The 22,640-nt window shown below is 41.4% G+C and overlaps 1 long non-coding RNA gene and 6 other non-coding genes across 7 annotated transcripts in view; 5 read left to right on the forward strand and 2 right to left on the reverse strand.

Annotated features, from left to right (window-relative positions):
- Nucleotides 1–10,113, forward strand: part of LOC132598137 (uncharacterized) — a 35,934-nt gene extending 25,821 nt beyond the window's left edge. Inside the window, exons 3-5 of the long non-coding RNA XR_009565880.1 lie at nt 7,083–7,193; nt 7,312–7,441; nt 9,981–10,113. This is a non-coding gene — a long non-coding RNA (uncharacterized lncRNA). The remainder of the gene's footprint in view (nt 1–7,082; nt 7,194–7,311; nt 7,442–9,980) is intronic.
- Nucleotides 6,381–6,453, forward strand: TRNAF-GAA (transfer RNA phenylalanine (anticodon GAA)). The gene has a single exon. It is a non-coding gene; the product is annotated as a tRNA-Phe (tRNA).
- TRNAA-UGC (transfer RNA alanine (anticodon UGC)) lies at nt 9,833–9,904 on the forward strand. The gene has a single exon. It is a non-coding gene; the product is annotated as a tRNA-Ala (tRNA).
- A 3,342-nt stretch (nt 10,114–13,455) lies between the features above and the next one.
- TRNAK-UUU (transfer RNA lysine (anticodon UUU)) lies at nt 13,456–13,528 on the reverse strand. The gene has a single exon. It is a non-coding gene; the product is annotated as a tRNA-Lys (tRNA).
- Nucleotides 13,529–14,712: 1,184 nt separating this feature from the next.
- On the forward strand, nt 14,713–14,785 carry TRNAR-CCG (transfer RNA arginine (anticodon CCG)). Its single transcript has one exon. It is a non-coding gene; the product is annotated as a tRNA-Arg (tRNA).
- A 3,864-nt stretch (nt 14,786–18,649) lies between these two features.
- TRNAA-AGC (transfer RNA alanine (anticodon AGC)) lies at nt 18,650–18,721 on the forward strand. The gene has a single exon. It is a non-coding gene; the product is annotated as a tRNA-Ala (tRNA).
- Nucleotides 18,722–22,259: 3,538 nt separating this feature from the next.
- Nucleotides 22,260–22,331, reverse strand: TRNAA-CGC (transfer RNA alanine (anticodon CGC)). The gene has a single exon. It is a non-coding gene; the product is annotated as a tRNA-Ala (tRNA).
- Nucleotides 22,332–22,640: the final 309 nt, after the last annotated feature.

Consider the following 22,640-nt stretch of genomic DNA (forward strand, 5'->3'; position numbering starts at 1 on the left):
ATGCTCGTCACTAGAAGGTCACAGAGAGTCTTTTGAGAAGCTGATAAGAGTGAGAGGGTATAGCTCAGTGGTAAGGCGTGGGCTTAGCATGTACAAGGTCCTCGGTTCAATCTGCAGGACCTCCACTTTTGTATTTTCTTCTTACCCACATACCCTAAGAACTCTTGCTTCCTGAAATATCTTTGTCAAACTCAGTCGTCTTGGCTATGGCAATTCTTTCTTAACCTTTTTGGGACACAGGGAGGAATTGTGCTCCTTCACTAAAGTTATCTGTTGTTTGCTCTATTATTGACTGCATCTCTCCAAGCACTCTCAGCAATCACTAGCACGTGGGCCACTGTCAATAGGTTTTCCCAACCACCCAATTTCCAGTTGTATGGAATCTGAAAGCCTTAGCAAACGCGGGTCTGTGTGGCCTAATGGACAAGCCATCTGATTCCTTGTCAGAAAGTTAATCACTTAAGTTCTTCTATGGTTCTTTTATTCTAGCTCCTTCCTAACCAGGATGCAGGAGGCTGAGAAGATTTCACTAAAATATTTCACTAGATTTCACTGCCAGTGGTTGATGACGGTGTGCTGGTGGGCACTTTTTGGCTCAGAGCCCCTCAAACTCTGGAGCTTACATAAAAGACATTTAACTACAAACAAATGACAAACAAGGAAAAGATAGCAGTCACCTCAGCAGAAATCTGTAAAGGGAAATAGTACTTCTCTGGGTGTTCGAAGAAAGTTTCCAGTCTGCAATGGCAAACATTTTGAACTCTGGGGTCCAAGATCAATCTAGGGGAAAGTTCATTTCTTTGTTTCCCACAAATAGAGAAAGAGCTCTTGTTCTCCCGATCCCAACAGATCATTTCCAACCTTACTCTACTTACTCTCCAGGGACACCCTCCTTCCAAACTACTGAACAACCTGCATCTCCAGATCAGAGCTCTTTGCACAGCTTCGGATTCTGGTATCACAATGCCTAAGCAGAAATCCACAGGATACACCGTCTTTTTTTTTTTTTTAACATCTTTATTGGAGTATAATTGCTTTACAATGGTGTGTTAGTTTCTGCTTTATAACAAAGTGAAGCAGCTATACATATACATATATCCCCATATCTCCTCCCTCTTGTGTCTCCCTCTCACCCTCCCTATCCCACCCCTCTAGGTGGTCACAAAGCACCGAGATGATCTCCCTATGCTATGTGGCTGCTTCCCATGAGCTATCTATTTTACATTTGGTAGTGTATATATGTCCATGCCACTCTCTCACTTTGTCCCAGCTTACCCTTCCCACTCCCCATGTCTTCAGGTCCATACTCTACATCTTTATTCCTGTCCTGCCCCTAGGTTCGTCACAGCCATTTTTTTTTTTTTTTTAGATTCCATATATATGTGTTAGCATACGGTATTTGTTTTTCTCCTTCTGACTTACTTCACTCTGTATGACAGACTCTAGGTCCATTCACCTCACTACAAATAACTAAATTTCATTTCTTTTTATGGCTGAGTAATATTCCATTGTATATATGTGCCACATCTTCTTTGTCCATTCATCTGTCTATGGACAATTAGGTTGCTTCCATGTCCTGGCTATTGTAAATAGCGCTGCAATGAACATTTTGGTACATGACTCTTTTTGAATTATGGTTTTCTCAGGGTATATGCCCGGTAGTGGGATTGCTGGGTCGTATGATAGTTCTATTTTTAGTTTTTTAAGGAACCTCCATACTCTTCTCTATAGTGGCTGTATCAATTTATATTCCCACCAACAGTGCAAGAGGGTTCCCTTTTCTCCACACCCTGTCCAGCATTTATTGTTTGTAGATATTTTGATGATGGCCATTCTGACTGATGTGAGGTGATACCTCATTGTGGTTTTGATTTGCATTTCTCTAATGATTAGTGATGTTGAGCATCCTTTCATGTGTTTGTTGGCGATCTGTATATCTTCTTTGGAAAAATGTCTATTTAGGTCTTCTGCCCATTTTTGGATTGGGTTGTTTGTTTTTTTGATATTGAGCTGCATGAGCTGCTTGTAAATTTTGGAGATTAATCCTTTGTCAGTTGCTTCATTTGCAAATATTTTCTCCCATTCTGAGGGTTGTCTTTTTGTCTTGTTTATGTTTTCCTTCGCTGTGCAACAGCTTTTAAGTTTCATTAGGTCCCACTTGTTTATTTTTGTTTTTATTTCCATTCCTCTAGGAGGTGGGTCAAAAAGGATCTTTGCTGTGATTTATGTCATAGAGTGTTCTGCCTATGTTTTCCTCTAAGAGTTTTATAGTGTTTAAATGTTTACATTTAGGTCTTTAATCCATTTTGAGTTTATTTTTGTGTATGGTGTTCGGGAGTGTTCTAATTTCATTCTTTTACATGTAGCTGTCCAGTTTTCCCAGCACCACTGATTGAAGAGGCTGTCTTTTCGCCATTGTATATTCTTGCCTCCTTTATCAAAAATAAGGTGACCATATGTGCGTGGGTTTATCTCTGGGCTTTCTATCCTGTTCCATTGATCTGTATTTCTGTTTTTGTGCCAGTACCATACTGTCTTGATTACTGTAGGTTTGTAGTATAGTCTGAAGTCCAGGAGCCTGATTCCTCCAATTCCGTTTTTCTTTCTCAAGATTGCTTTGGCTGTTCGGGGTCTTTTGTGTTTCCATACAAATTCTGAAATTTTTTGTTCTAGTCCTCTGAAAAATGCCATTGGTAGTTTGATAGGGATTTTTTTTTTAATCTATTCTTGTTTTCAGCCACCAAAGGGAAAACCAAGCCAGCAAACTGCTAAACATTCAGAAAGCAGAAAAGCAGTCTCTTTCTCCATCTACAGAAGCCAAGAAACCTGGAGGTCTTCCATAATGCATCCTCCCCTTTTTTTATTCTCCAGAAGCTGTAACTGTCCACCAGGCAGTCACAAACCACCTGTACAGCCAATCTTGAGGTCATCTACTTGACTTGTGAGGGACTCATCTATATTGTTCTGTGCCTGTACTAGGAGTGAAGAGACCATGGCTTCATCTGTAGGTATCACCGACTGTTCAGTGACAGTGGCTTTCCACAACCAGAGTCTTCAGACCCTCCTTTTGAAGCAAGAGCATCGTGTGAGGAGTAAAGGAGCCTGTTGCAAATGCCAGGAAGAGTTTCTTCAGGGGAAAGTTGTGTTTCAATAAGCTTCTAAGAGTTAGAAATATGTGCAGCAAGCAAACGGGAACTTTCTCAATTTTTTGCTTTTCAAGCAAAACCTTAAAAAAAATAAGATGCTTCCACAGTCTCGGCTGTGTTCAACCTCAAAGCTGCCGCTTCTACTGTTGACTGCTCCCACCGCATCCACGCCCCCAAACCGGGGCATCCCTGCAGCTTCCAAACTACCAGTCCCAGAGGTTCTTGAATTTCAAACGAAATCTCACCCTCACGTTCGTCCCCCAAAGCGCTCAGCCTGTCTATCCAGCAATGGAGAGTTGCGAGGCACTCCCGAAGCCAGAACAGTCTTCGACATAAACAGCCAAATCCTTTTCTGGGACAAGCCTACCTCCCTTGAGAGAAAAAGATCTCATCTCTTCCCTCATACCCGGATGAAGCCACGGAGAGACGTGGAGCTTAGACACCGCCCCCCACCTCGACCCATCAACTTCCCCTCACATCCTAATCAGTTTGAGGATGCTTTTCCTTTGCCCACTTCCTCTCTGTCCCTTTTTTCCTTTTCTTCCTCCACTTCACCCCACCCCGCCTCTTCCCTCTTTTGGCACTCGTCTCCTCCCTACTGTGTGCTCCGGAATGAAATTTGCACAGTAGTTTAGCGCACTACTAGTCGCATTTACACACATTTTAATCTCTGTATTGAGACACTCATGTGTAGCTGATATTTTAATTTCCACATTGCTTTCTAATTCCTTTCCTTATGTTCCCAGATCAGCCTTTCCCCAGCATAGGCTGATGCTTGGTCTGGTGGGGGGCTAGGTGCATGGCTGGGGCTAAAGCCCTGGGTAGATAGAGAAATGCTGGGGGGAGAAAGAATCAGTAAGAGAATCTAAAATATTTTTAGTGGAAGTTATCCAAAGACTTGCATCCGAATTTCCACTCACACCAAATTTTGGCTAAAGGCAAAAAGCTCGACCCTTTCAGAATTGGAGATTGAGATTTCAGAACCTGTCCAGATATACACAGGGGTTTATTAAAATTCACTGAGCAGGTGGTTCTTGGGTGCTGCCCTTTCCTCATTCCAGAGATTATTATTTCTGAAATCCTGAAATTGTTTCTATTTTGTTTAACAAAAGGAGTCCTATGTCCTGGCACTGTTCACTTCTTATAAAAGGTTCCTAATGCTCACAGATAGGTAAAATACAATTCTTAGCCAGGCACCAGTCTGCAGACCACAATCTGAAAAGCACTAATGAAGAGATAAGATGTACTGGAGGTGATGAGGTATCCAAGGAGATCCTGTTTCTTCTTTTCTTGTTATTTAAATTGAGGCTTAATTAATGTAAACAAAAATGCATGAAATTTAATGATTCAGCTTGATGGGTTATTACATATGCATACACTCATGTAACCAACAGCTCTGGCAAAGATACATGATTTTTCAGCCCCCAGCTGCTTCCTTGTGCCTCATCCCAATCAATGCCACTCTCTGACCTCTATCACCATAGATTACTTTTTCTTGCATTTTGAAATAATATAAGTAGAATCATACAGTATGTACTCATTTGAGTGTGGATTCTTTCACTCAATTTTTAAAAAGTTGGATATATCCATATTATTGCTAGTAGCAGCAGTTCTTTTTCATTGCTTGGTAACATTCCATTGTATGAATACTGTGCATCACAACTTTTTAATTCATTTTACTGTCAATGTACATTTAGAGTGCTTCTAGTTTGGGGCTGAAATGTCTAACTAGCATTCCTATATTTGTCTTTCAAGGGAAATACTCATGCATTTCTCTTGAGTATAAATGCAGCTGTGGAGTTTTGGGGGCATAGCTTACATGTATATTTAGATTTAGTCAGTATTTCCAAATAGTTTCCCAATGTGTGTGCACCAGTTTACGGTCTCATCAGCAGTTGTGTGAGTGAGTATTCCAGTTGCTCCACGTGCTCAGCAGCACTTGATATTGTCAGTTCTCTTAAGGTAATTGATTCTGGTGAAGAGAAGTATTATTTCATTTGGTTTTTAAATCTACATTTCCCTCATAGCAAATTATGTTGGGCACCTTTTAAATTGCTTATTGGCTATTTTGGGTATCCTCTTTTTGTGAAGTGCATGTTAATTTGCTCTTTCTTAATGAGATTTTAGTCTTTTTCTTAGTGTTTTGTAGAAGTTCTTCACAGATAATGGTCTTTCGTAAAACATGAGTGTTGAAATATCTTCTCTCAGACTGTAGTTCATCTCTTCTTAAGAAGGAGAGGACTTGAAAATTTTTCTAAGAATAGGAAAGAGAAAAAGAGAGAGAGGTTGAAGTCAGAAAAAAAAAAAAAGTTCCATCTGGAAATCTTTCCTGGTGGTTGCAGAAAAAACGCCTCCAAGCAGTTTGCTGGGGCGGGAACCTGGGAAAGAGCTGATAGGATTAAATGTGTTAAGAGCAGAAACGGTGCTATTTGGCTTGCGACCCTTACATTTCTCCTAGTGTAGCAGCTTAAGAGGATACAGTTTAGAGGTTTAAGAAATGAGTAGGATTTGAGGCAGTGGCTTTTCTCTCTGGCTAACTACCGTATCTTTGAAGACCCGCCTCAGAAATATGGTTACTATTTCAAAGATGATCTTCACGACCTTTCTGTCGTGAGAGGTGTAGTTCAGTGGTGGTTTATCCTTTCCTTACGAGAGGGCTGGAAACCATACACGTGCATCTATTTTTCTCCCTTTACGCTTTGCTTGCTCACACGGAAATAGACACATTATCCGATGGATTGCCTTTAAATGCTTCCGGTTTCTACTCTCTGTGTCTCCGCGCTAACAACCACGTGTCAGCACAAGGAAGACAAGGGAAAGGAAGTGACTAGAAGAAAAGAATTGGTTCCTTCCGGATTTCCTCAAGCCGAAGCAAGAAGCCCGTCTCCATATTAACGTGCCCAACAATCCTTTTAGCCTTGTCATTGAAGAGCAAGACAGAAAAAGAACCGAAAGTCGAGGCTCGATAATTTCATTTTGAATTGCCTTAGTTTTCTGAGCTGTCTTTGAGTAGTGGTGTAGCCGAATCCATTTCTCCCCCTATACTTCCCTCCTCCTCTATCAACCCATCCAGTCTCCTAAAACTGGATCCTATTTTTAGACATGGATTTCAGGGGAGCCCATATACTTTGGGGCGAACGAATGGGTGATGTTGAACAAAATAAGAGTAGACTGGCCCGCACAAATGAAAACTTTAAATTTTGGGAGAACAGCTAAGCCGAGCGTTCCCAGGTGGCCGAAATAGCTCAGTTGGGAGAGCGTTAGACTGAAGATCTAAAGGTCCCTGGTTCGATCCCGGGTTTCGGCAGTAGTGTTTTACTGTGGTGTAATTTATTAACCCGTTACACGACAGTTATGCCCCAATCCCCCAAATCCATATATAACTACAATTTTTACGGCTTTTTGCAAGCGCAATCAAGGTGTGTGTGTGTGTGTGTGTGTGTGTGTGTGTGTGTGTGTGTGTGTGAAGTGTCTTCCACGAAGTGTTTCCTGACAGTGATATTTTATTTAAAGTTTCAAAACCTAGGAAATTATTTTCCTAGGAGCTAGGAAATTCCAATGTGCTACATGGCCTTGCACTTACAATTCATTTCTGCCTTTATGTTGTGTGTGTGCGTGTGATCTTTTTAATCACAAGAATTGTTGGTGGTGGTGGTGGGGAAACCTGCAGAAAAAAGAACTACTACACTGTGTAAGTGTATATATGTGGGTGTGGTATATGCAAGGAAAAATTTCCGATCAGAAAATATGGGTTTGTATTTTGAGTCCACCCCGTTTTTAAACTGCTAGAATAAGGAGCTTTGTTGAACATCATTGAACTTTTAAACAATTACAAGAACATGCAGAGTTTTCTTTTTGACAAGACATTCATTCCTTCAGCCTTCCACCCCTGTCTAGAATTTGCACATCTTAAGTTATTTCTGTTTTGTTATCCAGGAAAGAATGAGAATAAGCACTTCTTTAAGAATTATTCTGTTGAATTTTCACAAGGGGACCTAGAATACTGAAAAATGAAAGCAAATGGACAGTAAAGTCGTCAAGACTCAGGTACCAATACCCCATTTTTTCCTTTTAATTTTGACTTTATTTCTTGAAACTGTTAGGGATAATAGGTCACTCTTGTGTCATTCTGAACTGTTTTCTTCTTTTCAAATTTCTGTGTCAGTTTCATAGTGTCTGTTTTCCACCGACAACTCTTGGACACTTTGAAAGAAGAAAATAAAACACTATTTCAACATCAGAACTGCATCAAGTTGCAAATGGAAAATTGGTACAAACTGAGAAGCAACGTCAAGGTAGGGACATTCGCTGTACAGGAACTTGGCATTAGAAACTTATCCATTAACAATCTATCCCTCCTCAATTCAGAAGCTTGCATTTTATTTCATTAAGAAGTATTTGATTGGACAAACAGCATCATTGAGTATTTTATTGCCTAACACAGTAATGATTCTGTTGAAGTGGGAGGTCTAGGGTAGTTCACAAAACATAATTAGCCTCACATTCAATATCTAAAAAATGAGGCTAATGATGTCTATGTAAAAAGGGATACTGTAAATACCAAAGGAGATCATGCAAGTGAATGCTTTGTGTCATGTCCACACATAGTAGGAAACTGGTAGACTGTGCTCTATATTCCTTGGTTCTGGTGTTCCCAGAACAGCATCTAAACATGTCATGTCTTCTGTAGCTAGGGATGTCAAATAGCAATATAATAAAGCCATAAATGAGTCACTTTGGTAACTTTACATTTTCTAGTAGTCACATAAAAGATAAAAATAAGTGGCCTTCATTGAAGAAGAATATTTAAATAACTTGGTGTATCAAAAACATCATTTAAATAGTCAATCAAAAAATTATTAGTGATATAGTTTACATTTTAAATATCATATTAAGTCTTTGAGGCCTGATATATATTTTCCACTTACAGCACATCTCCATTTTTAAGTGTTCAATACTCAAAGTGGCTAGTGGCTACCATTTTGGACAGTGCAGGGTTAAACATACACATCATAGATTTTCAGATTTTCTGAATTGAGTATATATGGCATGAGTGTGTTCTGTCACTCAATTTAGAAGTTTAATTCCTGATAAGAATTCTGTATTAAATGAATCCATAGTCTGAAGATGGCTGTAGACTTTTAAAAAATTGAAGTATAGTTGATTTACAATATCATATTAGTTTCAGGTGTACAACATAGTTACTCAACAATTTTTATAACTCTAAATATTTAATTTTAAAATCCCCACTTTGTTCATGGGGCAAAAAGAAAAAAAAAAGGCATACCTTATTATTATGAATTCCTGAGACCCCAATAGACATGCAGTTTTCACCAGGTGTAACACAAAATTATGACCAAGCAGTGTGTCTGAAAACCTTCCTAATATTGGAAAGCATCATAAACCTAATATTTTACAACATCAGACAGTCAAGATATCCTCCTAAGCACTTCATGGGCTAAAAATTTCATGAGCCAACTGAAAGAACAAATCTGTCAGACAAACCATATTCTTTCAGCTTCAAAAGGAACTCAATGTTATTTTATGAATATTGGCAAAAGTCCATAAATGAGCAAACCAGAAGGAGAAAGGGTTAGCCACTGGAAATCTGGTGCCAGGAAATGGGTTCTCTTGCAGTCTTTTTATATATTTCAAAGAACACAGCCTTAACCACAATAAATCCCAGGGTTCAAGAGATGTCCGGGAGCAAATTTATTTTCCTACGAATATCACTAATGAGAATACTTTTCTGTCTTTATCCATCCTCCACATAGTTGTATCTACTGATCACTCACAAATCCAAATCTGGAGGCAGGGGTAATTGTGTGATTTCACCATGTAACATTCTCACAAGTGTGCACCACATAGATCTTGAATTTAACATGAGCAAGGCTTGCCCATCTTCTCCGTCTTCCAAACTTCCTCCCATTTCCAAAAGAATTTTTAAAACCTACCCCTTTTCTGCACTTTCTTCTGTTTGGTAATGACATAGCTTTTTTCCCTCCCTAAATAAATGCATGAACAAACAAACAAACACATAAATAAATACCTTTTTTCCCCTTTATCCCTAATGTCTTGCGGCTATTTGTCTTTGGTCTCGCTCTCATAATTTAATATTCCTCTCCATCCCTGAAGCTGTTGTTTCATTCATGCCTTATGAATGCTTATGAAGAAGAGATTTTGGATTATTGGCGGGGCCTGCTAAATTAGCTGGGTGCCTAGATTAGAAAAGAAAAAGAGCCCCTTACATTGCAATGTTGAATGCATCGTTCTAGGGTTTTTTACTGCCTGTGGCTTTCCTCCATCAAATCTGGTCCTTAATATTCCAATGGAGCAAACAACCAAGATTATGAAGCATTTTAGGCCGGAAAGAAGCTGAATTTCAATGGCCTTGTGTCTCAGCTTAAGACATATCTGGAGGAAATCAAAAGGTCTAAAAACTGGGACTTGATTTGATCTCTTGCCAAGCATAATAGGAGACCCCAACTATGTTTTAAAGCTATGGTGTCAACTTCTTTTGGTTATCTGACACAGGTTTCCAATCTTTTGCCTTCCACTTCAAGTTCTATACTCCAAAGCATCAGTATCCTTCTTTGGTTCCTCTGCCGCCTAGACACCCAAGGATCCAGAGCCTCAGGAAATAAAATTTATTCCCAAAGAAGTATTATCAGGAAACCTGTCGGGGAGGGGGTGTAGCTCAGTGGAAGAGCGCATGCTTTGCATGCATGAGGCCCCGGGTTCGATCCCCGGCATCTCCAAGCCTTGGTTTCACTTTTCCCTCAAACCTCAAGGAATACAGATTTAGTTCTCCTAACCCTTTTTTTCCCGTTATAGTCCTGTACACATACAAAGGAAAAACATAACCCAATGGATTCTGGTGAAGTCCCTCCTCTCTTGCTGTGAGCCTCGACCTCACCAAGACGACTTCAACAAGCAGAAGAAAGACAAAAAGGAAGTGGGAGAAAGAACGGGATGCCAACAGGAACAGTCTCGAAATCTTGGCCCTGAGATTAAAGTCATGACAACCTACACACCGAACTATCTAGAGTTCAGCCTCTGAAAACCATTTCAAATTAAAAATACTTGGTTACTACCTTACCCCTCTTATCTTCCATGTCTTGCATTCCAAGCTCAACACATTAAACAAACAACAACAACAAAAACACTCACTCCTACGTATAGCTCAGATGGTGAAGTCTAAAGACAAAGGCGGTCCCTGTTTCTACCTTGCGCTCTTCTACCACTAGCACGTGGGGATCCGGACACTGTGGCCTCCCTGCCGCGCGGTCTGAAACCTCCAATACCACCGCGATACACTAAAATCAGAAACTCAACCGCAGGACTTCTCTCAAGTGCTCCAACCACGGAAAGAGCAGCGAGGCTCTCTGAAAACCGCGACAGTCGGACAAAACGAAGGGGATCTTCCTTCGGGAAAGCGGTCTCAGCTCACTTCTTTCACCGGGAATGGACCTGCTTGTTCCCCGCGTACCCAGAGGAAGCGCAGCAGAGACGCGTAACTAACCGCCTCTCCGCCCATCTGAAACTAACGCCAACCTAAGCACTCGTCCACTTTTTTCCTCCTCCACCTTCCTGTGGCCGCTGAAGCCGCGGACTCCACGCCTGCCTTTCGTTATCGTTACCTGTATTCTGCTCTCGCACTAATCTCCCTCCTGGTGTTAACTTTCCCAAAGATATCAGCCCACTCGTCTTGGAGTCTCTAAAGCCGAGAACTGCCAAACCTGGCTGACTTTCAGAATCATCGGGGGGAGCTTTTAAACAAGGTCGATTTCTGGCTTAGCCCATCAGAGATAATTCAGAATTTCCTCCAAACCTAGTACCTGAGTTGACTGTCGGAACAAATTTTGGCTGAAGGTGGGAAGCGTCTCCCCTTTCCACAGGGACAATGAGATCTCAAGAACTAATTTGGCAACCGGCGAGCTCATTTTGCACGTCGGGCCCAGCGGCTGAACCTCCCCCCTGGTGTTCTTTCATTCAAGAAAAGGATTCCGTATATACTAAGAGGGGCAAAAATCGATGCAGCATCCTGCTGTCTGTTCTTGTCCCCAACTTGGTCTCTGTGCGTCTCAGAACCAGAGCTGCAAAAGCCCGGGAGACAAACCGATGCCGGATTTCCCAACCATGGTGCTGGCCCAGGCGTTGACAAGGGTATTGTTTTTATTAGTTTCTTCCTTTTGTTTGCCTTAGGTTTCTTCTGCTCTTTTTCCCCTTGGCTATCTCAGTGAAAACTTAGATGACTAACTTGTGATTTTTCTTTTCTTGTATGCACTGAGTGCTATAAATTTCCTTCTCAGTGCTGTTTTAATAAGTATCAGAAATTTTTAGTGCTGTCTTAGTGTATCAGAAATTTTGATACATTGTATTTTTATTTCATTCTATTTATTTTTAAATCTCCATTGAGATTCCTCTTTATTCTGTGGGTTATTTAGAGCTGTGCTGTTTAGTTTCCAAGTGTTTGAATATCTGCCTCTTATCTTTCTGTGACTAATGTGCACTGTGGTCAGAGAACACACTGTATCTTTCAATTCTATTAGATTTGTTGAGGGTTATTCTATGTCCCAGGATATGTTCTATCTTGGAATACGTTCTGATGGATTTGAAAAGAATCTATACTCTGCTTGTATTGGATGAACCATTCTATGTTGATTGGATTCCGGTGGCTGATGGCATTTTTCAAGTGGATTTGCATATTTTATCTTTCAGTTTTATCAGATTTTTTTTTCCTTCACATATTTTGCAGCTCTGTTGTTTGGTGCATACGTATTTTGGATTACTATGTCCTTCTTGGTAGATGGGCACTTGTATCATTATATGATGTCCTTCTCTGCCTCTGATAATTTTCTTTGTTATGAAACTGACTTTATTTGACATTAATATAGCTACTCCTGCTGTCTTTTTATTGATGTTTGCATGACATGCCTTTTTTTTTAATCTTCCTAACTTCAAACTGCCTATATATTTACAGGTTATATTTGAGGTGAATTTTTTTGTAGACAGACAGCATATAGTTTGGTCATGTTTTCTAATCTACCCTGTGGGTTTAATTAGTGCATTTAGACTATTTACATTTAATGTAATTATTGGTATGTAGGGCTTAAGTCCGGCATTTTATTTTTTTTGTTTTCTGTTTGTTCTCTGTTATTCTTATTGTTCACTTCTCTCTTTTTTTGTTGCCTTTTTATGGACTACTTGTATATATTTTGGAATTCCATATTCATTTATCTATACCATTATTTATTGTATCCTTTTGTATAGATTTTTAAAAGTCATTACTGTAAGAATTCCATTATAGCTATTTAACTTAGACTGTACTGGTGTACCATTTTACCAGTTCATGTGAAATGTAGCAACCTTACCTCCCTTTCTGTCACTTTACTATTCCTCACTTGTAATATGACTGTCTTAACTATTTCTTTCACATACATTTAGAACCACATCAGACAGTGTTATACTTTTGCTTCAACTTTCAAACATAATTTTAAAAGCTCAAGACAAGGAAAGTGTATTGTACTTACCATGTTTTTTTGCTTATCATGTTTTTTTCTTCCTTCCTGATATTCAATATTCCTTCTCTATCATTTCCTTTCTGTTTGGAGAACTTACTGTAGTCATTCTTTTAAGGTAGTTCTCTGGCAGCAAATTATCTTAGTTTTCCTTTATCTGAGAATATATTGATTTTCTTTTCATTCCCGAAAGATATTTTCTCCGGATATTGTATTCTGGATTGATAATTCTGTTCTTTTTTTTTTTTTTTTTTTATAATTCTGTTCTTTAAGCACTTGGAAAATGTTGTACCACTCTTTCTGACCTCTATGTTTTCTGATGAGATAGATAGCCGCTGTCATTTGAATTGTTTCTCTATACGGGTAAAGTGCTATGTGTCTCTGGTTTCAAGTCCTTTTTCTCCCTTTGTTTTTAAGAGTTCAGAAGTCTTGGTTGATTTTTTCCCCAGTCAACTGATGAAAGAGACTCTCTTCTAAAAACCACATAAAATCCATATCTTCAGGTCAGCAATCCCTATTCCAAATGACTTCCCAAGACTGTCCCTTGGGGTTGGTAAATTTATCATGTAATCATTTCACACCTATAAAGCAACCACATAAAATCCATATCTTCAGGTCAGCAATCCCTATTCCAAATGACTTCCCAAGACTGTCCCTTGGGGTTGGTAAATTTATCACATAATCATTTCACACCTATAAAGCAATGAGCAAAGTTTCAATCAGTGTAAAATCAGGATATCATTTCCCCCAACTCTTCCTGTATGAATAAAGATAAAACAGAGGCAGTACGCCTGAACAGGGACTTGAACCCTGGACCCTCAGATTAAAAGTCTGATGCTCTACCGACTGAGCTATCCAGGCCCACAATGTTAGCTTTTCCCGTAGTATCTTATCTATCTTCACACATTTGGACAATTCGTTTTATCTTTCATGTATTAGTTCCCAAGTCAGATTTCTTGGATTTTCCTCATTGCTAAGAAGATTCTGTTTGAGAGAGAGGTTATAATCGTTAGGAACATTTTCCTTCCTCTTCTCTTCTTTGTCTTCCTTCTCTAGGTTTTCAGAACCAGAGATGCTGCATCCCCTAGACAAAGCATTGCCAAGTTTCAGACTACATTGCTAGACAAAGAGGGTTTCATTTCTTGCCAAGTACCTCACCTAAATTTCTCCAGGCAACATTCACACTATTTCTGTTTCTCTCCCTCTGCATTGTCTTGTACATATTTCTTGCAGCCTTTGTAGACAGAGGGAAAGAGAGTTGAAGGAGGAGGAAATTGAAGATGCAAGAAAGTGTTCCATAATGGGTCCCTTTCTGTTGATGGATGAAATTGCCCCCAAACATTCCTTTGGCAAGGGAGTCTTGGAGCTAGCTGACGGGAGGGTGGGAACCAGGTGGAACAGCTCATGCTGGCCAGGCATTCTGCCCAACGTGGTGTGGATTTACATTCTTCAGCTTCTACTGGAGCCAGTAGCTCTCCAAACAGGAAAACAGCAAGGGACCATTATCCAATCTATGCTTCTCATTGAACCCATTTCAAGAAGGAAAGAGGTTTAACTAAAACAATTTCATAGGAAACAGCAGAAGGCACTTCCTTGGTCTAACCAGGCTCATTCAGTCCAGGCCGTAGCTCTTACCCCCCACTGCTCCTGTTTGAGCTTACAGACTTTTCTCCCTGGAGGATGCGCCATTGTATCTTTGAGATGGAACAGGTCAGAACGTACCAAACTCAGAAGCTCCCTCTCCTTACGCTATCATCATCCCTTCATTGCAGACTTTACTTCTTGGCTCATATTTCTCCACTGAACTTGCATCATCATTAACTTGCATCAGACTTAGGTAAGAAAGCCTTCAAAGGCTGTGTCACTTCTGATCGCCTCACCATTTATTAATTTTAAGTAACTGTTGTCAGGAACTTGATGCAGTTTTATTCCCTTTGGGTCAGGAATGTTATTAATGAGATCTTCTTTCCAATGAAGTTAGAAATTTGAAAACAGAAACCTACCACGTTTCAGCTTTCAGGTTTGAATACAGACATTTACCAACTGGCTACGTGGCCTAATGGATAAGGCATCTGATTCCGGATCAGAAGATTGAGGGTTCGAGTCCCTTCGTGGTCGTTGCTTATTGCTAGGCAAGAAACGGAATCCTTTTCATTTGACTTTCTAAGGGCTGGCCTTGAGAAGAAAACCTGAAATGAGGCAAGAGTCTTAAAAAACCAAAATTAGTATGCCCACTAATTACCGATACCTTGCGTTTTGTCATTGGCATCTAATCACCAGATAATACCCAGTAGTGAAATACTAATGCATGTATAGTTATTGATACCATAATGACCCTGGATTTTCTGGCTCAGAATCCTTCTGTAGAACTGGTAGACAGTGGCCAAGAAAAGGATAGGAAGGGGAAGAAAAGTTGACTGCAAACATTTCTCTGGAGAAAGCTGGGTTTCAAAGAGTTTCTATCTAGGAGTTAAGAATATGTGCTTGGAGGGCTAGGGGAGATACTAAACCCTGAACATGCACTTGCAGTCTGGACCCTCATAGTGAGAGTCTGATGCTTGTCAACTGAACTATCCAGCTCAGGAATTCAACTTATCCTGAGAATTTATTCAAAGCTAATAAGTGGATTATTCTCTAACCTTTCTACTATTTGCCTTCGTTATAAATACAGGGCACCAATATTTGAGAAATTCACCTGGCAGAGGGATCCTCCTTCTACATTCAGCATAGCTTCCTACTTAGCAAATCTGAACAAACTTGTAACAGGTAGAGATTGAATCAGTAATCAAGAACCTTCCAACAAAGTAAAGTCCAGGAGCACAGGCACATTCAGCTAAACTGCAAGACATAAGATTAACACACAAAAGTAAGTTGTTTTTCCCTACACTAGCAATGAACAATCTGAAAAGGAAATTTAAAAAACAATTCCATTTACAATAGCATCTGCAAAAATAAAATACCTAGGAAAAATTTAACCAAAGAGGTGAAAGACTTGTACACTGAAAACAACAAAACATTGCTGAAAGTAATTGAGGAAGAGGGGTAGGGAATTTCAGTGGGAAGCATCTCTGTTCCTCCATCTACTGTCTATTTCATGACTCAAAAATTATGAGACTCAACAAAAATGTCTGTCAGGTTCTTTATTTTCCCTCTTCTTTCCATCTTTTTTCCCTGTACTGAAGGTGAACTTCCTCTTAATGTTGGGGTAGGCCTCTTTTTCTTAACTGGTTTTTTTTTTTTTTCCTTTTTTGGCTTCATAGTGTGGATTGCAGGGATTGACCCTGCGTCCTCAGCAGTGAAAGTGCAGAGTCCTAACCACTGGACCGCCAGGGAATACCCTGGGCCTCTTTTTTTTTTTTTTTGGTGGAGATTTAGGATGGACTCCCCACCCCCCCCCGCACTTTTCCTCTCCCATCCCATCTTCCTTTTACAAAAACAACCACCCTATGTGGAACCAAGGTCTATGGAATAGAACTGGAACAGCTGTAAAGGCAATGCACTGAATCATTGGTTTTCTTTTCGTATGAGCGGGGAAATCATGAGAAAATGAATGAAAAGGTGCAAGAAGGATTGGGTTACAGAGTAAAGAACACACATGGAATTACAGGGGTTTTACTCAAGACCTTGTATGTGGAAGGCACCTGCTTAACACTAAAAATCACCTTGCCCTAGAAATTCTTCATAACATATCAGTGCCATTTTTGGATGGTTTTGAGAAACTGAAAGTTGGCAAGGGAAAGTCCACTGAGATAAATTTCACCAATGTAAAAATCATTAAACTAGATCCTCTCTTGCATCTCTGGTTCAATATTCTGGAACAGAAAAAGTATATTAGGCAAAACTAAGGAAATCTGAATAGATTGTAGATTCCATTTTTAAAAATGTATCAATTTGAGTTCATTAACTTGGCAAATGTATCATCCTACTGTAAGCTGTTAACGATATGGGAAACTGAATGCAGGGTATAGGGGAACTCTCTGTAATGTCCTCTCCATTTTTCTCTATATCTACAACTGTTCTAAAGTTAAACTCTTTTTATAAAATAAAATGATCTCTCTTTTAGATATACAAGAGAAGAGAGCATTTAAAAGGATTTAGAGCAAAGGTTTTGCTGCAGAGAGTGAATGCATTTCTAACAGAGCTCTTGTACCGGTTAGCGCCCACATTCAACAGGAGGGTGACTTATAGGACCTATGCCACTGTCTGATTTCTATGATGATTTTAAATAACATTCAACAGAGGCTAAAACAAAAGAATAAGCATGTGATTAGTAACGTGCTCCAAACGAAAGCTGGCTTCAGTAGGCTTTTGTGTATGTATGTATACATGAAATTATGGGGAAGGTGAAAGAGTCTACACCAGAACCGGGTCGTGAATCCTGGGTCCTCAGACTAAGGGCCTGATACAGGTCCAATTGAGCTACCCAAGAGTACGAAGGTTTCAGTAAGAATCTATTCAAACCAAAAACGTTTAGTCACTGCTTAACCTTTTCCTTCCACTCTTTCCCTTGTATTTTAAAGCCAAACACGCTAAAAACTAGCTGATGGCAGTTGAAATGCCCAAACACAAAACTGCGTTTGGAATTTGTTTCTAAACTCAACGCTGCATCGGGTTACGTATAACGTCGACTTTCTAAAATCTCTAATACCGGAGTCTACTGCTCCAGAGATATGCAACCACAGGTGCGCTCTTGAAGATGCTCAGCCTGTGTTTGCTGTGACAGAAAGTGGAGCAAGGCACTCTCAGAGTCACAAAATCTTGGGCAAAACGGGACGTATCTTTTTGTGGGACACACGCTTTCAAATCACTTACCTTAGGAAGGAGCCTTCTTCTCTTCCCGAGGGCCTGCAGAAAGTGTAGCAGAAGTGCCAGGCTTGGTCACTTTCTACCTCCGAGCCTCTCCATTGAGACCCATCTCCAAACTCTTCTATCTTCTTCCTCTGCTGCCTCTTTTCTTCCCCTTCATTGGCTTCATCCTTTTCCCTTCCAAGAACCAGGCCACTCTCCCTTCTCCAACACCTCTTCTGCTTATTCCACTTCCCAGCCGCTCGTCTTTCTAGTATGGTGATAGTATAACCCATCCCAGTCGGTACCTGTCCTCTCCTCCCCATTCCCTCTCCTGACAGAAGGTTTAGGATTTTATCCAAAAATCTTACCTAGCTTAACAGTCGCACCAATGTTTACCTAAAGGTGGGAGGTGTCGACGTTCTGCGCCCTGGGTACTGATGAAATTTTCAGACTTGTTCCAGGCATAGGGAAGGTTTACAGACAGCGAATTCGTTTCGCAGGTTGCGCGCAGCTTCCCTTGCGCTCTCCTCCTTGCGCAAATAATGTGATGCTGTAACAACAGGAGCGCCCACATTTCTACTCTTACCTCTGTCTGCCGCCACTCTTGTGTTGTCTGCAAAACCAGAGCAATAGCGTCGCCGTAACAAAGCTGCTGTCACGTCCCGAGTGCAGATGCCGAATGCAGTAGTTTGCAAGAGCACGCAAGTCTGCCTGAGACACATACTTGTCGCTCTTTGTTTCGGTCAAGTATTGTGAATTAATTCACCTCTTGTCTTAACTTCACACCTGGACCTACATTCCCTCGGCTGCACTCACGGAGCGCGCCTTTGTATCCCCAGCGCTACGTTTTGCATTTTTGGCAGCTTCGTGGGCAGAGGAGGACTTTCTAAAGAAGGGAGAATCTAAAGACATAACAGAAGATTCAGTTCTGGGACTCTCCCTCGTGGTGGACTAGAACTGACACAAGAGGCAGTTGGCTAAAAGTTCGTGATGGGGAGGAGGATTGTGGGAAGACCTAAGGGTTTTTCGGTCCAGAATGCATTTCTCTTTTTCCTGCCCTAGCTGTGAGACAGGAGTCAGTCCCGAGGTTTCAGAAACAGAGGAACTGAACATAATGGACTTTGGCTTGCCAACACCGTCATACAGTGATAAATAAATAACATGGGACAATAGGAAAATGAACTTACGGTGTGGGGGGGTGTAGCTCAGTGGTAGAGCGCGTGCTTAGCATGCACGAGGCCCTGGGTTCAATCCCCAGCACCTCCATTTGTCCTCAACTCCCTCACAGCTGAGGTCCTTCTCGGTTTTCTTTGTGTAGACCTTAACTTTTGTAGCCTTCGGTTAATCATGTGACTATGGGCCTTGACATTCCTTGGATCTCCCAACCTGACTACTTCAGTACAATAAAGCCAGGAACCAAGTTAAGTACAGAAACTGCTCGCTCAGAATCAGTCTCCTGAAGGCGGAGCACCGAGTATGCCACGTAGGGTCCATTCTCCTTTGCTGCATTTTTTTCATTATTATTAAGAAGCAGGGAAGAAAAAGACAGACTGAAAGAGAAAAGGGGGAAGGGGGCCTTTGGGAAAATTCTTTTAGATTACCCCTCCCACCTCCCATCCCGTCTTCCTCTCAGCTGGTTTGTGTCAATGGACAGGCTGCGGGCTCCAGAGGAAATTTTCCTTCTCCTTTTCCTTCCCCCACTCGCCCCTGCGCTTTCACCACACACCGAACCTTGGTTGGGCAGCAAAAGGTCGGTGCAATCACCAACCATGGAGCTCTGTGTTCCCAGGTTTTTCTTGGTGAAGGAGTGTTTAAGATACTGTCCATGGGAAAGACGCTTCTCACGAAACTCAGAGGCTTCCAAAATCCGTAGTTGAAGAAGTTATTTCCAGTGTTGGAAAGGGCAGCTAGTCTCTCTCAAAGCCAGACTCGGGCAAAAAGCGTTGCTCCTTCCTGTGGCACAAACGCTTTTAAGCCCGCTTCCCTTAGGAGGAAGATAACCTTCTGGTTTCCTGCATCCCTAGAGGGAGCAGAGGAAACAGAGGCAACGCGGGCGCAAATTACCTCCCGGGCCAACCAAATAGTGGGCATCGTAAAGACCTAGTCCCAAGCCTTCTTTCGCCCTTTCCTCTTTTAGTTCCCCCTCCCCAACCGCAGCCACCTGCCTCCTCCTACCCCACCCCACCCCCATCCACTTTCTTCATCACCTGCTGCTTCACCTTCTCCTTCACTTTCCCTTCCCGTCTCTCCTTTCATTCTGTTTCACCACTTCCTCCAGGCTAGTTGTTTCCAAGCAGCTCACTTCAGTTCCCGCAGCTCCACTTTCTTGATTAACAGTTCTCAAACCTGGATGATCAACAAAATCATCTGGGGAGGCATTTCCATCCTATAGATCTCCACCCCACCCCCCCATCCCGTGATTCTGAGTGCACTCAGGAGCTACAAGGTAGAAATGGGCATACGTATATTTACAAAGTTATCCGACGGTTTCCCAGGTTCGGGAACATTGCATTCTAGTCTAAAACCTTTTATCTCTGTGTTGGTGAGTCGCTTCAGGCTGCCTATATTATTCATCAAGTTACTTTTAAAAGTCGTTTCGCCTCTAAGCGCCCACTTCAGCGACTTTCCAGAGCCAACTAAGCCTCATTCGGGCTTTTTTTTTTTTTTTTTTGAGGGGGAGGAGCAGAGGAGGAATGGAAGAGTTGATATATATGTAATTGATTCCGATATTCAGGAAAATACAGATTTCCCACTCGTGAGAAAAAGTAAAAGAGAAGACACAATGATTTAGGATTACTCCTAAAACTCACCTTTGGTCACCACAGATTTTGGCAACAGGAGGAAAGTGTCTATTCCTTGCATCTCTGTGATGGCTGAGGTTTGAGTATTTGTCCAAGAGCATCGGGTTGGAGCGGGAAGGTTCTTATAAAAGTTTAATTTGCTTCGCCGTTCTTGCTTAGCCTCCGAAGTGTCTCCCTTAAGCGTCATTGTGGATCTCAGAAACAGAACTGCACAGTCCCCAAGACAAAACCACTGAGGTGCAGGGCTCCAGAGTTTGGAGTTTCGCTGGGCTCCAGAGTTTGCTAGAGTGACCTGTTTTCTCTTTCCAGCTGGATCTAAATTCCCCAGGGAACTTTTCAGGTTCTGCCCCTTTGCACCCTTGTTCTAGCATTTCCAGCTGGGGTTGACAGCCAGAAGCATTAGAGGTGCAGGGCCCCTCGATGTGATGACGTGGGATCTGCCTTCTGGTGGAGGCCACCGGGAGAAGGAATTCAGAGTTCCAGCCTGAAGCCACTTGAGTTAACATGGGCTATGCATGGCCATGGCTGAGGATTCACAGCCCTAGGGTTTAGATACTCCCTTCTCCTGGAAAAACGGATCCAAAATATGTATTCCCTCATGGGTTACAGTGGCCAGAGTACTGTTCTTTATGGGGACTTCTTATGTCTCATGGCTTTTGACAGCTGCCTGAGAGATTCCCTAAGGCAGAAGGAGGGCTCCATGCTAAATACAGTGAGGCTTAAAGAGCAAAAGGAATAATGTCCTGAGAATCCGTGTTTGGCAAAATGGGAAAAGGTGGTCTAAGCTGTTTTTCACTGCTTTGTCTACTCTCCCATGTTAGAAGTCTAGAGAATGAGAGTGAAATAGAAGGAAAACTCATTCACTTAATCTTTGCCCTGAAATGGTTTATACAGCAGCTTGACAACAACATACTTGGATGGAGGCAGCCCAGAGATAGCCCTGGTAGGAAGGGAGCTTAGTGGCTTGGCTGGTTTGAGCATCTGTCCAGGGTTTGAGTCCCAGAGGAAGCTGAGCTTGTGACTGATCCCTGCTTTCTCTTGATCTTGAAGGACCTAGAAGAAACATGATTTTAGTTTCTCCAAATGAGGGAAAATAGATGTCATTTAAAAATTTTTGACTTCACGTTTTAAAACATCCTTTTCAAATACAAAAGTTATCATGCAAAGGTTTTGGTAAAGAAAAATGGAACCGTTTTTGTGCATTCACCCAACACGCGACTTGCACAGAGAACAAAGTGCAGAGCAATGATATTCTGTAGTTTGTACTGATTCTTAAACGAGTTGTTTCTGTTTGTTGTTTCTGTTTGTTTGCTTGTTTTGTTAAATACAAGCAAATTATGTATCTATTCTTACTTCCACCCAAACACCTTTGGCCACATCTTCCTCTGGGACATCAGTGTGGTGTTACATGAGGTGTTGTTAATTCATTTAATGATTTAAGAACAGAAAAGTGAAGTTCAGCGAGGAAGTGTAGAAAGTAAGGAATCTAAATCCGCTGTTTGCAGGGTTTCTGAGATTTACTTCAGCTAGGTGTTTTGGTTGAGGGGATGGTGGGGAGTTAGTGGGTGTCTTCTAGTATATATTTTGTGTAAATTTCCTGTGGAAGTTGATTTAACATGGAATACAAATGACTGTGCTGCCCAAACCTAGGATCTAACCTTTAAAATCCGTTGGTCACTTGCTCATCTAAGCTATTCCAGCGAGCGTGAGCTAGTTCTTCAGTCTTCCAAATCATGTTTTAAACGTTCACGTGGCAAAGGCTTTGGTAAATGTCACCTTACCTTGGGCCAACGTCCACCCACTCACTCACCAAAAAATACTTGGGGTCTGTGCCCTGCGCCTCCGTTGCTTATCTCGGATTCCCTGCTCCAGGGCCCGTGGAGTAGAAATGGTATAATATCGAAGGGAATCCATTGGACTACGTATTTTTTTAAATGGGAGCAGAGGAAACATGGCAAAATGTATGACAAAAATGAAAGGGGAGGATGAGGGAAAAACCTAGATGGAGGAGCCGGGGGTTGAACCCAGGACCTCGTGCATGCGAAGCACGCGCTCTACCACTGAGCTACACCCCCTCCTGCAGGAGCTCCTTGGGGATCATTTATAAAATACTACTTTTATTTTGAGATTGGCTTTATTTTCTAATGGAGAAAATCCACTGGGTTAAATCCCACCATTTGTGAAATTACTAAACTGGATATTGTCTAGCGGCTTCACTCAGGTTACAGTCCGACTGACACAGTCTCTGATTCTAGGACTTTCCTACTTCTGTTAGCCTGCTGCAAGGTCCACTCAGAAGAAACTACGTGAAAATTACTTTCTTTCGCCTGGAAAAGTCACGGATTTCCAACACAAATCTCCAGCAGTACTGGCTCAGATGAAGT

This window comes from Globicephala melas, chromosome 11 (genome assembly GCF_963455315.2).
Source record: "Globicephala melas chromosome 11, mGloMel1.2, whole genome shotgun sequence".
In the NCBI taxonomy this organism is placed as follows: Eukaryota; Metazoa; Chordata; class Mammalia; order Artiodactyla; family Delphinidae; genus Globicephala; species Globicephala melas.